Raw genomic sequence first — 17,121 nt, 5'->3', positions numbered from 1 at the left:
AATGGTGATCACATAAACCACTCGTTATTGGTTGGCCACGCATAACACGGGATTAGTGTTTACCTTGTATTGATGGAGGCTCTTGAGTCAAGTCACTTGGGTTCTCACCTTGCTGTGCTATTTGCTAGTTATGGGACCCTGGCAAGCTATGAACCTCTGATCTCCTTATCTGTGAGGTGGGCATAGTAAAAATATCTCTCCAATAGAGTCTAGGCAGGAAATAAGACACAGCACACTGCTCTTAGCACAGTGCCAGCAAAATTTAAGTGCACTATATATTTTATCTGTTTTTTTTATTGGCAGATTTCCTGTTCTGGGAAGCCATTCCCAATTCTCACTGGTGAGAGTCACTTATTCTTAACTCAGTGTTGCCAAAAGAGCATTGGCTGATAATGATCTGTCCCAGTTCCCTGTTTCAAATAGATATCTACATGTCTTCATCCCAATGGGCTACAGTCTTACTGGCAGACGAGTGGGGTTTGTATATCTGTTGGAGGAGGTCCTCAAGAAGGCATGACTGCTGGTTGACCCTCAAGTTGGACCCGGAGAATCAGAGGCTCCTCACCTCCTCCCCTGTCCTTGGAGCATTCATTCTGTCCCCACCCCCATCCCCACAGTGAGAGCCACTTCCAAGGACACAGCCCGGAGAGAGCAATGTGTTGTTGAGACCATCTGGATGGTGTATGTAACTGAACGTCATCTAGGCCTCTCTATAAACTTTTAAGATGCTGGCAGGAGGTGCAGAGATCTTCTCACCTAGCACCCAAGACAAACCTCATATGTACGCTCCCTTGCTCGGAAAACTGCCACCTACCCATCCGAAGTGGTCTGCCTCTTTCTTCCATCTCCCTCTGCCCTCCATGTATGGGGGCCAATTTTTGAACCAACAATATCACAGGTAGGTCATTTTATTCTGATTTTGATTACTTGACTTTTTTGGATAATTCAAAGTGGTGTTTCTACCACTGGCAGGTACCAGGCATTTTCAAAAGTTCCCTACTCACTAAAATATCTCTTTACAATCCATCTACCCCTGTTGTCAAGGCCCAGCCAAACCAGCTTCTTCAGGGCAGCCATTCCTGATACTCCCGGGAAGTTCCTCTTCATGTTCAGAATCAGCAGCATCATATGTGAGTCTCCTCATGGCACAGTTGAGGTGGTTCCCCTGCAAGATTAGCTTCCATGTCACATGTGTATATATTGTTTTTCTTTTAGTCCTAATGTGAACTTGGTTAACATTAATAAAAAATAATATCTAGTCTAAGGGAGGTGATATAGTCCCTCTCTTTATTGATAAGGTCCTGCCAGGGCAATCGAATTCCATGCTAATCACTGGACTCTATAAAGTCAGATAGACCCACAGGAGAACATACAGACTTAAATAGAGTTTTGAAGAGAGTCCAAATCATATTGTATCAGCAAGAGAAGAAGGGACAGGCAAGTGGAAAATCATGTTGGCATGACTGAACATTTCCTTGTGAAAGAGCAGGCAGACTTCCCATAATGTTTCAAAGAGAACTGTGTACTGAAATAAATCATGACATCATTCATAAAATATTTTCTAATGATCCAAGTTGTGCAAAGCATGACATGGACTGACATAGCAGTAATGAGTTCTTCACTTGAGATGTCCGATCCCAGGCTAAATGGCCATTAAATGAGGTTCTTAGCTCTGCTACACAAGCATCAGATGATTGTGGATCCTCAAAAAGTACAGACTTGAATAAATAAATTAGACCTGTTTCATCCCAGACCACAGGGAATAACAATAAAGCTAAAGAGGTGAGGAGCCTCTGATTCTCCGGGTCCAGCTTGAGGGTCAACCACAGGGATTTAGAGTACCAGCTATCTGGCAGGTACCCTAAATCTATCTGTTGACTAACCAATACCAAAACAAAACTTTAGGAGCCTTCTGGGTAGTGAATTCGCTTTCAACAGCCAGAAAAGTTTGAACTAAGAAGATTCCTTACCCTAAATTTCCCATTCTAATTGTGAAGACACAAGCAATAAATGTAATTACCTTGTATTCACATTCATGTCATAACTATTTCTTACCCAGTGTCTGTAACTATCTCAATTATCTGGAATGGTTTAATACCACCGTCAAAAATAGGGTAGAGTTGGCAATAACAATAAAGCTAAAGAGGGTCCTGGCTACTTTATGACTCTGTGGAGCCATTATGTTCCTCAGCATCCAAGTGAGGCAGATAACAAGAGGAAATTAAAATTTTAGCATCCTCAAACAACAGTATGGTTATTGCTTATTAATTATACCAAAGGAACACAACTAATGAGTTTAATAGGTAGCATTATGCATGCCAGCGACAGATCGGAGGAAGGCAGTGGACCATATAAAATTCTTTAGGGGAACAACTAGCACCATCTATTACCAGTTACTCAGCACACCCAAGACAAATGGAAATAAACCATGAAAGGCTGGGAGAGACCTTGATTCATGGCCTTTTCATTTTGAGTGTAGATTACAATTTGTGCGTTGTAACAATCATTTTCACAGGGATTATTTTTTTTCCCTTCAAAGAAAACTAGCAATAATTTTGAATCTTTTTTTTTTTCTTATCTCTTTTCTTCTCCCAGTGAGAGTAAGGGCAGAGGAAGCAGAGGGTGGGAGAGAAACGTCTGCATGTTTGAGAAGTGTACCTATCACGAAAAGTAATTTATAGATCAAAAGGTAAACATATTTTGAATTCACGAGATGATGCTGTGTTGTTTTCCAAAAGCACTTCTGAAATTTGTATTCTTATCTTCATGCATTAGTGAACATACTTCTCCACCACAAGGTGATCATTTTAATTTTTTTGTGTATTTTTTAAATCCCCTATCTAATGTAAAATTGTATCTGATAGTTCTTTAATTTGTATCTCTTTAGTTTCTAGTGCATTTTTCATTATGTCAAGTGTCTGTCATTTATTCTCCTATAAATTACCCATTCCTCTCATTAACAATTATTTTATTAAGTTGTTTTTCCTGTTAATGTGGAAACTATTTATATATTCTGGGTATTGGTCAATAAAAACCCACAGATGTTGGGATGATCAGACAAGGACATTAAAACCTTGATAAGGAACATGTTTAAGGAAATGAAGTTAAATATAGTTATGATGAATAAACAAATGAAAAATCTCACAAGAAATGGAAATTATTAAAAAGAAGCAAATTAATGCAAGTAATAAATACAGTAACTGAAATTCACTTGGATGGATGAATGGATGGATGTATGAATGGATACTTAGATATATTTAGAATCCTAGATTATATGGATTTAGAATCCCAGAAAGAGAGGAAAAAGAGAATTGGAAACAATATTTGAAGGTATATTTTGGAAGCTATACATTTGCCATCATCCCCTTAATAAATCATTTCCCAGGAACTGACTTCTCCACTCCTAGACACCCTCCATTGCAAAGACCCTGCGTTCCACCCAACTTAGACAGTTCACTCTGTGAGCTAACCCTGTATCACACCATCACAGCATGAACATCTCCTAGACAATCTTCTCTTTAGTATCCTATTTTCTGACCACTATCTCCCTCTCCTCAAGATGACTACATCTTGGAAACCGAAGACAACAATATTTGTATCTTCTGAGGCCTTCCATTTGCCAACACCATCACTTTTTCACTGTCTCTCATCTCGTGCTGTCTGTATTTCCTCCATCTACAGATATGGAAATCCGTTATCTCTAGCAATCCCTTCCAAAATCCTCAGTTCCCTTGCCCTACTCCTACTCTGAAACTCCAGACCAATCATTTGCCTTGTGTCTGTGGACTCTGTTGGAGAATGCTCAGAACCATGTTAACTGGTTATACTTTAAATTGATGTCCATAACTCCAATATTAATATCACCTACCAAACATTTCCTGGAAGTTTATTTTTCAGCCTCTGAAGACATTATATATATTGTGGTCTCTACTCAAACCTCTAGCATCTTTCCTCCAATCTAGCCAACCAATCACTTTCCCCAACTCATTGTTCAAAAAAGAACACTCACTGAAAGGAGCTCACTCATCGTCCCTCTAATAAATAAATCAACAAACTTTTTTTTCTTTGCATCTGGACCCAGGTGCTCTGTCTTCTCCACTATTAAAATGGAAAATGAAAAATGTATTGAATTTTACCAAGGCTACTCAACCAACTTGTGTTTGAGCACCTTGTGTTCTATCCCCAATTACCTGCTTGAGTGTTTCCCTCAGGTGGTTGTCTTCTTTCTCCAGCTCTGTCAATGTCTAAGTCACCACTGGGATTGTATCAGTAACATAGCAAAAATTTGTTAGAAGGGTGTTTATGGTCAAGACCCTACTTGCCTGTGTACTATGCAGCCACTCTGCTGTAATTTCCTCTGCTCCTCTAGGACTCCCTCCCAGCCCTTTATCCACCCTACTCCTGCTACCTACTCTACCGACACATTTTTCTTATCATAATAAATGGCTCCATTTTTCTGCCAGTTGCTTAAACAGGAAACCTAAGACTTACCTTTTACCCCTATCTTTCCCTCTTCCCCAGTATCCATTCCACTAGGACGTCCCAGAAGTTCTAGATCTAACTACACTTTGACTGTGTTCTCTCCTTCTACCATCACTGTTACTCTGGTCAAAATGATCATCATTTCCACATGGAAGACACAGCGATCTCCTAACCCACCTTTCCTCTCCCCATCCTAATACCCACAATTCCTTATTCCCTAGAGTGATCTTCCCTAAACAAACATTGTATCTTGGCACTTTTTTTGTTTAAAATTATTCCATGGCTTTCATGCTAACAGTAAAATACAAAGCCCTTGCCCTGCCTACTAAGCCCCACATGATCTAGCCCCACGTGTGCTCTCGACCTCAGCTCTAAGTATTCTCCCATTTTCCCACAACAATCTCAACAACCTCGCTTCCTTTCTGCTCCTTGGACACAGCAAGGTAATCCTTGTATTAGAGACACTGTGATAGATTTTCCCCATGTTCTTTTGTTCCAGCTCTTCAAATAGCCATCTTCCTCATTTTTCAAATAACAACCCAATTTTCACCCTTAGACAGATTCTTTCTTTGCGTAAAGTCACACACACACACACACACACACACATATGCGCATATATTTCCTTTTCAAAACTTAGTGTGGTTTGAAATTATCGTTTATTTAATGTCTCTTCCTCCCACATGTAAGATTGATGAGAACGGCAATCCTGTCTGACTTCTTTACCGCTGTATTCACATTGCTAAGAATGACCCTGAGTACAGAGTAGGCACTCAATAAATGTTTATAAAATGAATAAACAAACAAATGGGAGAGCAAATAAAATATTAAGCTAAGCTAGCTTCAAATGCCTTCTGTTCCCATTAGCTTATGAACAGAGATAGGAGATGGCATTATAGTGGTTAATATTTATGAATTCAATTCTGGATAGTAGGGTGGCTCAGTTACAGGGATGTCGTTTTGATGTCAATGCTTGCTTATTGGGCATACAGAAATATGTATTGCTTCTAAATTTAGGTTACTCTCTAAGAACTGGGAAAGGATGCAGTAAAAATCAGGATACATCAACTCTGATGGAAGACACATGTGATAGTAAAAAAAATATGAGTTAGAACAGTTGCCTCTTAAAAAGGAAGTCAGTATTTTATAAATGACCTTGAGAAAGTTTCAATTTTTTTACCTGTAAATAGATTGTATTAAATCTTATTTAAAGTTCATTGTAGAACTCACTTTCCATGCTCTATGATTGAGTATGTCCAAGTTGAAATCCAGGGAGAAAGCATGTGGGCACGGGACATCTGAATGTGGAAAGATATCCAAATTGGAAAACAGGGATAGCTAATATCTGTATCTATATATGAATCTGTCTCTATGTCTATATCTGTATCTATATTCCATGTCTATCATATATGTCAATATCCTTACTGATTCAGGAAAATGGAGCATCAAATAAGAACTCTTAGCTTACTGTAACTTGTTATCTGTCATTTCCTTTCTCTCAGTCTTTGTTATTTCATTTCTAAAGTGAGGGAATTGATAACATCCAACACAGTTGCTATTTTAAGTAAATCGTATACAAAAGTCTAAAACCTCTATAGAGTCTAAAACCATCTGTATGTGATAACTGTTTGCCTTTGCACAAATTTACAGAAATAGGGGAAAAACATGTTTGTTCCGATAAAACACAGAGGGTGATTACACTGCCTATGATTCAGGTTTATTATTGTTTGTGTTACTGTTGTTGATATTATCATTGTTGTTGTTTATTTAGCTAACATTTTCGAGTGTTTACCATGTGCCAAACACTGAGTGAAACACTTTATAAACTCTTTAAATCACATCAAATTTTGTCAAGTGAGTGTTAATGGAATTCTAATTTTATAGATGAGGATACTGAACTTTTCAGAGTACTCAAGTAATTTCCCCATTGCAATGAACATCTGATAAATACTAGCACCAGAAGAAAAATCCGTGCCCTTGGACACCACACGTCACAGTCTCACGAGCAGAATATTAACAAGGGTTAACTCAGAAAGTCAGCTACAATGAACCAGAACTGCCTCCCTCTTTCAAGGTAGGTGTACTAGATCTACTACAGTTGCCTTGACCTTGCATGACTAGGAAAGGTTATGATGTACAACACAGGATGTCCAAAATTCTTAGTTTCCATACATAGCGCACAGATCCCAGATACCATCCCGTGCCCTCTTTGCTGACTGACCACCCCTTGTTCAATGACACCCCTGTAACCACAGCCGCAAGCACATTCTATAACATCCATTTACCCATCATATTACCTTTGCCCATAACACTGTCCATCCACACTATTATCTGGGAATGGAGAGCAGGAGCTTGGACCTGCGTATGTTTGCTATTGATGTGCAGATAATTTCTGGGATGTCCCAGCTGCTGTTGGCCCATTCTATTCAGCCCAGATGTCTATCTGTCTGAACTAAAGCCATCCTTGCCTCTCCTGCCCAGCACTCCCCCACTTCCCTTCGAATACAGAATATTAACCACATTAAGAAGCCCTTGACCAGAAACCGCCATTTTATTGATATCAACATTTTGGGTTTAACACACTTTAAAAACCTCTATCTTACCTCCCCAACATATTGAACTTAAGATGTTTTGAAAACCAAGTTCTCTAATTTAACTACTTAATTGTTGTGTGTGTTTTTTTAAGTGCATCACATGGTATGAAACCAACTTGACAATATGTAATGTAAAATTTAGACCAATATAAAATGACAACTAAAATATGTGATTCTGGACAAATTTGTCCTGGCTCTATTTCTACATTTACTATGGTGAGAGATTCACCAGTTGGTAGGCAGGGACAGATGGTAGAAGGTTCAATGTTAGGTTGACCTCACAGCTACTTCCTAATAATATCTTCCTTTGTAGTACTCTGGAGCCTCAAAAGCAAGAAAATAATAATTTTAAAAAACCAGTTCACATGCATCAAGCACATTTCACTTTACAAATCACAAAATATCTATTTCAATCCTCACCTGAAACTGGGAAACATATATTATTAGTATCTCCAATTACAGAGACCTAGATGATTATGTGGCTTTACCAAGGCCACATTTTAGAATAAAAACAAAGCTATTACTTGAATATATTTTTTTCCTAACTTCTAGTTATATATTTTCTCTATCTCACTCTGGCAGTCCTGCCAATATTTAAAAATAATTAGCATCCCAACTGTCTTCTCTGTACCAAACTAAAATCCCTTGGTTAATGTTTGGAGGTAAACTGATTAATGTAAACAGTGTCCCAAGCAAAGGACTGCTATCCCCCTTTGCTAATGTTCTACTTGGGTTTGGGGTTTAGTCTGGTGCTACTTGCTAAGAGCAAATTTGAGGAGAGTGGCAATTTGTTAAGGGGTACAGAAACTGTCATATGAGGATTAACAGGATATCTGTAGATATTTCATCTATAAGAGAGGGAATGGCATTTGCCTTCAAGTGTTTGAACAATTTTTGAAAATTATTTTTTTTTTTAAGATTTTATTTGTCAGAGCAGCAGGGAGTAGCAGAGGGAGAGGGAGGAGCAGACTCCCCCCTGAGCAGGGAGCCAGACGTGGGGCTCGATCCCAGGACCCTGGGATCATGATCTGAGCTGAAGGCAGTCACTTAACTGACTGAGCCACCCAGGCACCCCAATTTTTGAAAATTCTATGCATTTTGTGTAGTTCCAGAAGCTAAATTAAGATAGCAGATGCATGTTAGAGGGAAACTAACTTCAGTCCATTCTACCTTGTCTAGGTCAAGTCTAATATTTCATTGTATCCTGAGTCCTTCTGATGAATGAACATATGAATTAATGAGGAAGATATTTTAGAAGTCACAACTTTCTAACTTGAAAATTGACTGCTTTACAGGCATGATCCAACCTAACTCTCAAACCCTTACATGAAACACTTTTTTCATGACCCAGGTATTCATCCGCTGCTCTGTACCCTTGGTCCCCATTTTCTATTTTAAACCCCCATTATGGGGCGCCTGGGTGGCTCAGTCAGTTAAGTGTCTGCCTTCAGCTCAGGTCATGATCCTGGGGTCCTGGGATTGAGTCCCATGTTGGGCTCCCTGCTCAGCGGGGAGTCTGCTTCTCCCTCTGCCCACCCACCCCACCCTGGGCGCACACTCTCTCTCTCTCTCTCTCTCTCTCAAAAATAAATAAATAATTTTTTAAAAAGTTTTAAACCCCCATTATGTCCCCAATGGATCTCAGAAATAAATCAGTTAAGAATGCTTTCAGCTGCAAGTTAGTAGAATACTTGACTAAAAGTGCACGTTGTGGAATTTTAGAGTTCACGCAGAGTCAATGCCACAAAATGTAAGACTGGAAGTGCCAATGGCATAACATAGTGAGCCGGACATCACTGGAAGAAACTGAGTTACTAGACTCCAACAAAAATGCCATAGAGGGGATTTCCACAGTGAGTAGGAGATTGGTCCCAAGCAGCATTTGTTGACATGGGATCTGATGGCCATCTGGATCACACAGACACACTCTACAATCCATAAAATTGGCTGTTGTGATTATGTTGTAGAAAAGATCACTCTGGATATTCTATCATGAACAGATAGCTGCAGAACAAAAGCAGAAGCAAAGAGACTGCACATTTTTCTATTGCTGCAGGTAGGAGAGGAGAGCTCACAGGAAGTAGAGACATGCATACGTCATCAGATAGACATCTACATCCTAGCATTCTGAGGATCTATAGGAAGGCCACACCCAACACAACATCTTTACCTTTGAAGATAAACTTAGTCTGACCTACTTTTTCTGGGTGTCGGGAAGATGAACCACCTGTTTGTGAAGTTCTCTAAAAATACAGAGAATATCCTGTATTTATTTTTTAATATGTACTCCCCCAGCTCCAATAGAGGCATCAGCCCATTAGGAGTCCTCAGTACATAACCTCCCAAACTCCCACCAACAACCGGATACCATAGTTATTTGCAGTAAATTTTAGAAACATGTCAGCCATTTAGGTAAATCTTCTCTAGATTCATTTAAATTTAATTGTATTGATGAATGTGGAGGCTAGTCATTTGGAATTGATTTCTATTGATTTGTGTCTAATTGAATTCTATTAAGCCCCAGTGATTTGCATTGAACAAATTACATTGCACAGACTAATTGGATTGAAGGCAATCTCACTGAGATGGAGAGCATTCATGGTGATAAGCCCACTGTGATATGGCTTTAATATAGGCTCCTAGGATGACAGTTATTGGGAAATTATTAAGATTCAACAAATGTTTCAATTATTAAGAACACATTTTACAGAAAGATGAACTGCATAGGTCTTGTCCTTACATTGAACTCTTTGGCTTCCTAATCTGTAAATAGTTTAAAATTGATTCTAAGTGCTGCTCTTCTAATGGCATTTGAACTTACTTATAAGATATAAGGAATGTCTGCAGAGAAAAGAGGAGAGAAGGAAGCTAACACTTATACAACCCTGGGTGATTCTTTTGTGCCTTTGTTTTTGAACATTAATACTCAGAATATACCCGCAAAGCGTTGCTTGCTTTGAATGCACCTTAACATTTAATATCCGCCCAGCATTATCTCTTCCTTATTCCTACCAGCACTACAGTGACCTGTACTGCAAGGTGTCCTCTGACAATATCCCACCTCAGATCCTTGTCAGTCTTACTTATCCCCTGGGGCTTTGTTGACAATACTGTAAGAAACATCACAAGAATCCACAGGGAGGCTATTACATGCAAATTAGAAATGCAGGATAGTTAATATCCCAAGGAGTGAAACTTTGAGTAAAGATGAGTGGGAGCTATTATGAACTGAACGTTTGTATCCTTCAAAATTCATTTGTTGAAGCCCTAACCGCCAAAGTGATGGTTTTTAAGAGTAAGGCTTTTGGAGGTTATTAAATTTGGATGAGTTCATGAGGGTGAGGCCCTTGTGATAAGATTAGTGCCCTTAAAAAAAGAAGCAAGACAACTATCTATCTCTTTCTTTGCCACATGAGAACTTGTCAAGAGGGCCATCTGTAAACCAGAAAGAGGGCCCTCACCAGGAATCAAAACCTTGATCTTGAATTCCCCAGTCTCCAGAACTCTGAGAAATAAATGTCTGCTGCTTAAGCCACCTAATTGATAGTATTTTGTTATAGCAGCCTGAGCAGACTAATATAGTAATTAATGGATGAATATTTTTCCCATTTCTTCTTTCAAATGGAGATCCTGAGGTGCTTTCCTTAAGGCTTTTAAAGTGTTTACAAGGGACCAGTCGTTCAACTCCATAATACATCTTTGCTTTGGCTTTTCCTATTTCAGAGCTTGGCTCCTATACTTACCCTGCTCCCAAAATAAAGTATACTTGAGCCTTTGTTTCAGGTTCTATTTCTGGGAAACCCAAGCTAAGCCAATGTAGTTGTCTTAGATTTGCAGATAAAGAATATGAAGCTTATACAGATAATATTTAGCAAATATTTCACAGCACAAAATTCATTGAACCTGAATTCAAATCAAGAATGTGTTATCCTATACCTCACAAGAGGAGAAGCCCATCAGCTGGACTCCTTGCTCATCCACAGGGACATATGTGATTTCTGACCTGTTCCTTGGTGCTCCTGTTTTGCCCTGGATTTTGCTTTTATCAGCTCTCCAAAATTGGATTGACTGACATCCATCTATCTGACTAAGTTTCTAATGCAATCAGGAGAGATTCAGGAGGTATTTCAGAACTGTCAATCTTAAAATTAATCTCTGATACTCAACACTCCAAATGATGTGTGTAAGGAATGGGACCCAGGTGACTCTGTACACCTTGGCTGCTGCATATCACGCTCCCCATTTTGTTGGTGTTGGATTCTTCTTAAATGTCCCAGTGCTAACTGACTAAGGATCACTGCAGTCCCCTGACCATTGTCACTGGGGTCCCAGCATGCTCTGTGCCCTAGCAGGTTCCCATTTTCCTTGGAGCACTTTCCTAATTTGGGTTAGTGCCTGATACACTTTGGCTCCCTAATAACTGTTAGAAGCAAAGGTAGAGAATAGGGATGGAGGTCCAAAGTCAGGTGACAGAGAATGGGTAATTAGTTCAGAGGCTATCCAACCATATATGCTTTCTTATTCCTGCACAAGAGTTGGTTTTAGAACTAGTGGATCCTTCCTTGGGATCTGCCCTGGAAATATTGTAATAGACAGCCACTAAAAAAGATAAGACTCCATGCTTGAGCTCATGACGTATTTGTCAGCACTTATGGGCATAGGCTCAATGTCTTCAGGGAGTATTTTTCTGATGCTCACACTCTCAGTGTACTCATTGAGCATTTTGATAGCACTTTATTTATGATTTTGGAACACAGGACCCCACATTTTCATTTTGCACCAGGGCGGGTAAATTATGTAGCCAGTCTTGGGTAAGTTATTGGGAAGTTAATAAAGCTTAAACTTCATGTAAGGCTTCAGAAGAGCCTTAGCAAGGTATTCACATGGTTCCTGTTTTGAGACAATTTGGAAAATGTATATTGTAACAATTAAGGCTTGTTCCTCATTACACATTTTTGTAGTACTTCTGGGAATATGACCTTATCACATCCACAAAGCAAACAAGGGAGATTCTTCGGGGAGACATTTTAAACCCCAAACCAGGTTAAGGGCCATTTGGAGTTCCCACAGAATTGTGTTTTCCTTTCTTTTAACAGTTAGCAGGCTACAGTCTGTCGGGATCCCTCTTCTATAGCAAATCACAAGCTCCTGGAGGATGGCATTCATGTGTTATTAACCTTTGTCACCCCAGCTCCTGGCATGGAGCTGAGCACTTAACAGAGCATCCTAAATGTTTCTTTATCTGAAGTTAAAACATTTGCAAGACTTTCTGGATATCACTACATAAGGCAGTATTGTCTCCTTAAAAAAGTGATGATAATTTTCTTTCTCCCCCTCCCCCCCATTTACCCTTCCACCACAGAAAACTGAAGGGCAACAGGAATCAAAGGACAGACAAAGCAAAATATTTTGAAAACCTTTTAAGAAATTGTGATCCAAACATTTTGCCTACTGAGACATCTGTGCCATCCTGGGTACCGAGCTCATTCTGCCTGGTAACTAAGGAGGTAGCCCTGTACCAGCAGGTCAGAAATTCATCCATATGTTCACAGTTTTCAGTAGCATCTGGGCAGTTCTCCTTTGAATACTAGAATTTCAGAGCCAGAAAGGAGCTCGGAGAGCATCTGTTCGAGAACCACATTTCATGTTCCAGAAATTTGGATCCAGCAAGGACTTGAGGGTATGCCCAAGACCACACGGCACATCAGAGTCCAAGCCAGAACCAGAACCATCATCCTCTGGGTGACAGTCTCTTTCCGTCTAGTTTTAAGTTTTCAGTCCTTGTCACTGTCCCTTTCCCTTCCTCTTGCTCAAAAGAACAACATGAAAGAACTAAAAGCAGCAAAATATTTCCAATGCTCCTACCTGGGTGTAGGACTGACTGAAATATATCTATACATTCTCCTTCAAATTGTGGGGGGCATGGCTTTTTCCAACCTTATAATTCAAGTCAGACAAAAACAAGATCACAAAGCTGCAAGAAATGTGACTGAAATTTTGAAGTTCTCAACGAGGAGGCAGGACTGGGACTGAATCCCCAGATACTACTGGCTCCCATTTGTTAACATCATTAGTTCTGGTTTGGAGCCCTGGAGCCCATGACAACAGAGGTCACCTTACCTTCTCAACTTTTGCCAATCCCTAGGAAGGTGGCCAAAGGCTAACGTCGACCACCTGGCCCCAAGGAGGCATGTTTATGGGGAGAAGAAATATTCCAATAGGCTTCAAAGCTTTGTCCCAGATAAACTCCACTCCACAGCCAGATCTGGCCTCTGTCTACTCCACTGGACACAGCTTTCCATTCCTTCCTGCTCATCTCCCCTCACACCTGTCCAGCCTACCCTACCTCTGTGCAGTGCACTATCCGTTCACCGTCTCATCTTTCTGATTTTTCTTTGCCCGGGCACCTTTAGACTCCCCCTTCTGTACCTGACCTCTGATGGGGACCTTTCTGTTACAAAGGCTTCAGACACACAGTTTGCAATTCCCCAATGTGCCAACCTCCCTCTCAGCTCCACCCCACCCTCATGCCTCTCGTCCCCACCTCCTGTGTCCCCTCTCCACCCAGAAGCATGGACCCCCTTCTGTTTTGGTTTCGACCTCAGGGCTCTCAACTTTGTTCCTCTCCACACCCCCTACCTCTCCCACATTCAGACACATGTACAGATCATTCCCTCTCTCCCCTCAGGTCTCTGCTCACATGTCACCTTATCAGAAAGCTTCTCCAGCCCTCCTATTAGATGGGCATCTGCCCACCTATAAAACTGCAATGCTCCTACTGCATCACTCTCTGCATACTTCCTCCACCTCACTATCATTGTGACAACACAGTACACAATTACAAAATTACAATGTTATGTATATTTACCCTGTGACAACATAGTATACAAGTATTTATGTTCTCTCATCCCCATAACTCTATGAAGACAGGCACCTCCTTTTGTGTGTGTTTGTTTTTGTCCCCCTTTTTTGATACTGTATTCTGCATAGTATGACCTTGAAAAATATTTCTTAAAGTAGATAGAGGTTGTAAGCATACTTTTTTTTAGAGAGAGAGCACGCACTTGTGCAAGTGGTGGGGGGAGGGGTAGAGGGAGAAAGAGAGAGAGAATCTTAAGCACGCAGCTCGATCCCACAACCCTGAGATCATGACCTGAGCCAAAACCAAGACTCAGACACTCAACCGGCTGAGCCACCCAGGTATCCGAGGCTGTAAGCAATTTTAATAAATGAAATTTATTTTATAATAAATTTAATAAATGAAATATAAAGTGTTTTAATGTTTTATGTAAACTCTTAAGCCCTCCCTGCATGAAGCAACCATGACTAAACATGAACCAGCCTGCATTTCACAATCTCTAGACAGGGCAATGGACTGTCTTCAGCTCCTGTGTTCTGTCTTTTGCTTCTCCCAGGGTTCTCTCTGTTTTCCAATGTCAGACTTTTAAGCTTTCCAACCTTCCTCCCAGACAGACAGCTCGTAGAAATTGGTATGAGAACCATTGATTCACCCCTTGGTGTGCATTTATGCCTGTCATGGGAATAAATGCATTATACAACTTAGATTCAGTGTGATAAAAAATACTCTGTGCTCTGATACAGGATTTTCTTCTTTTGGGGGGATGGGGCGAGGTTGTTTTGTTTTGTTTCAGGTAGCAGCAGCAGGTTGGATAAGTTTATTTAGGACTAGGAAAATACCTACTTTCCTACAAATGCTCATATAGGAAAGGGTGTGATGAATGGGAAGAACCCAGGCCTGGGGACCTAGGAACTATCCTCCTCAAGGCAAGGACACAAGGGCGAGCAGTTCATTTGGAAGACGGGGCAAGCAAGGATAGGGCAGTGAGAACAAGAAGAGTCAGCTAGTAAAGGATGAGTTCTCCAGTCACTGTGGGTGACTGGACATGGGGAAATCCCATGGGGAGTCTCTGGGAAATACCTGGGAGTTATCCCACCTGAGGGCCAAGCAACTGGATGTTTTATACACCGACTCTTCCGTGCCCTTGCTTGGGGCAGCTAGGGGTCCATCATGCTTATAGCTTGCCCCCTTCCCCCAGCTCTGGAGAAGTCCCCCAACCACGAAATTCAGTTACTGATATTTGGAAGTCCTCGAGGGCACCTGGCGTGGTAGAGCCTGGAAGATAGGAGCAGGACAGGGATCGCATCTGGGACGAAGAGCGCTCAGGAAAACAACCACACAAATCTCCCATCTCTGCAAGTGTGTCAGCATTAGGATTTCTCATGCATCATCTCAAAGCCTCCTAACCACCCTATAGGTGAGTATGGTTTTCCTCATTTACAGATAAGAAAATTGAATCTTAGGGGTAGTGAGGTGGCTTTCCTAGAGTCTTTCCCTAGAAATGATGAGATTAAGTCAAGATCAGGGTTTCTGTCACTAGATCCCTTAACCTCTTTTACTATTAAAAAAAAAAAAAAATGTGTCTTGCAGAGAAAATATGAGAAGAGGAAGCTAAAGCCCTTGCTCCAGACAAATACTGTGTCCAGTGAGTCTGTCATGTTGAGGGACAGGGGGTTAATCTGAAAACTGCCCCCAGGTCAAATCAATCACCCCAAGGCAGACTATGAAGTAGAACATTGTCCCTATTGACATCTTTCCCCAGTCATTTCATAGGTTCCTTCCAAAATATCCAAATATCCAAAATTCTGCATGGTAAAGATTTAACTGCTATTCCCGCTGGGAAAGCAGTTAACAAAATAAAATGAGCTTGAGGAAATTACAAGGTTTACATAGTTCTTATAGTTGCTACCTTTGGTCGACAACAATAGAATAAATTAGAATAGAGGCATTAAAATATTTAAAGATCATGGTCTAAATGGCAAGAACAACTAGGCACTTTACTTCAATTAGTCCCAAGTTCTCCCATCAGCTCTTCACAATGGTGTGGCAGTCATTTTAGTTGAGACTTGTCCGCCAATTTGCATGCTAATTTTGTCCTGGTCCGTGCCAAGCCCTTGGCAAGGTGAACTACACCCTGAAAAAAAAAAAAAAAGGTGATTGCAGAGAGTTACCTTGTATCACTTCATACCAACAGAATACTGGTTTTGAGATTGCGTTTTGCTATCTTTACAAGCAGTTAGCCTGTTACTATTTCATGAATGTTCCCAGCAGACACAAGCTGCCTGAGTTGGAGGTGAAGGACTTCATCACCCACAGGAAAGCAAGTAGCGTTATCCTCAGCACATTAGCCTTGTTCCTCTTGCCCTCAATCCCATGGGGAGGTGAGCATCATATGGTCCAGATTATGGCTACACATGCAGTGGGTTTGCTTCACATCCAGGGAATACCTGGTTTGGAAATTCTATTACTTTTAGAGCAGGGTGTAAACTAGACTGCTGTTTGTGCCAGAGGAAATGTTAACCTCATCTCTCAAGGTCACCAGCTACAAAAACAACACTGAGAAATGGCTGAGTAAAAGCATTCCTAGCCCTCCACCCCGGCACACCTTGAAGAACCTGGAAGACTACAAGAAGCCCAAAGAGGACTGACTTTCTAAGAGACACCTGCCCCCCATGTTCACTGCAGCATTGTTCAAAAAGCCAAGCTCAGAACAACCCAAATCCTACCGTTTGTGACAACATGGATGATCCCAGAGGACATTATGCTGTGAAATAAGTCAGTCGCAGAAGACAAACATTACATGATTCCATTTATAGGAGGAATCGAAATTAGACAAACTCACAGAAGCAGAGAATAGAATGGTGGTTGCCAGGGGCTACGAGGAAATGGGGAGTTACAAAGCAGGAGGCATAAAGTTTCAGTTAAACAAAATGAAAACATTGTCCAGAGATCTGCCATACAACATTGTATCGATCCTTAACAACAAACCATCAGCCTCTTTAAAGTACATTAGGTGGTGGGGCGCCTGGCCTGGCTGGCTCATTCGGTGGAGCATGGGACTCTTGATCTCAAGGTTGTGAATTTAAGCCCCAGGTTGGGTATAGAGATTATTTTTTAAAAAATAAAATCTTTTTATTTAAGATTTTATTTATTTATTTGAGAGAGAGCACGCTAAAGAGAAAGAGCAAG

The 17,121-nt window shown here is 40.7% G+C and overlaps 1 long non-coding RNA gene across 1 annotated transcript; it reads right to left on the bottom strand.

Moving 5' to 3' along the window:
- Positions 1–1,033: 1,033 nt before the first annotated feature.
- On the bottom strand, positions 1,034–16,780 carry LOC118531649 (uncharacterized). The gene is made up of 3 exons (XR_013447462.1): positions 16,659–16,780; positions 15,934–16,066; positions 1,034–1,165 (listed from the first exon to the last, which is right to left on the bottom strand). It is a non-coding gene; the product is annotated as an uncharacterized LOC118531649 (long non-coding RNA).
- Positions 16,781–17,121: the final 341 nt, after the last annotated feature.

The sequence above is a fragment of the Halichoerus grypus genome, chromosome 5 (genome assembly GCF_964656455.1).
Source record: "Halichoerus grypus chromosome 5, mHalGry1.hap1.1, whole genome shotgun sequence".
Lineage (NCBI taxonomy): Eukaryota > Metazoa > Chordata > Mammalia > Carnivora > Phocidae > Halichoerus > Halichoerus grypus.
The sequence above is the reverse complement of the archived record's forward strand: the minus strand, read 5'-3'. Positions and strand labels throughout refer to the sequence as shown.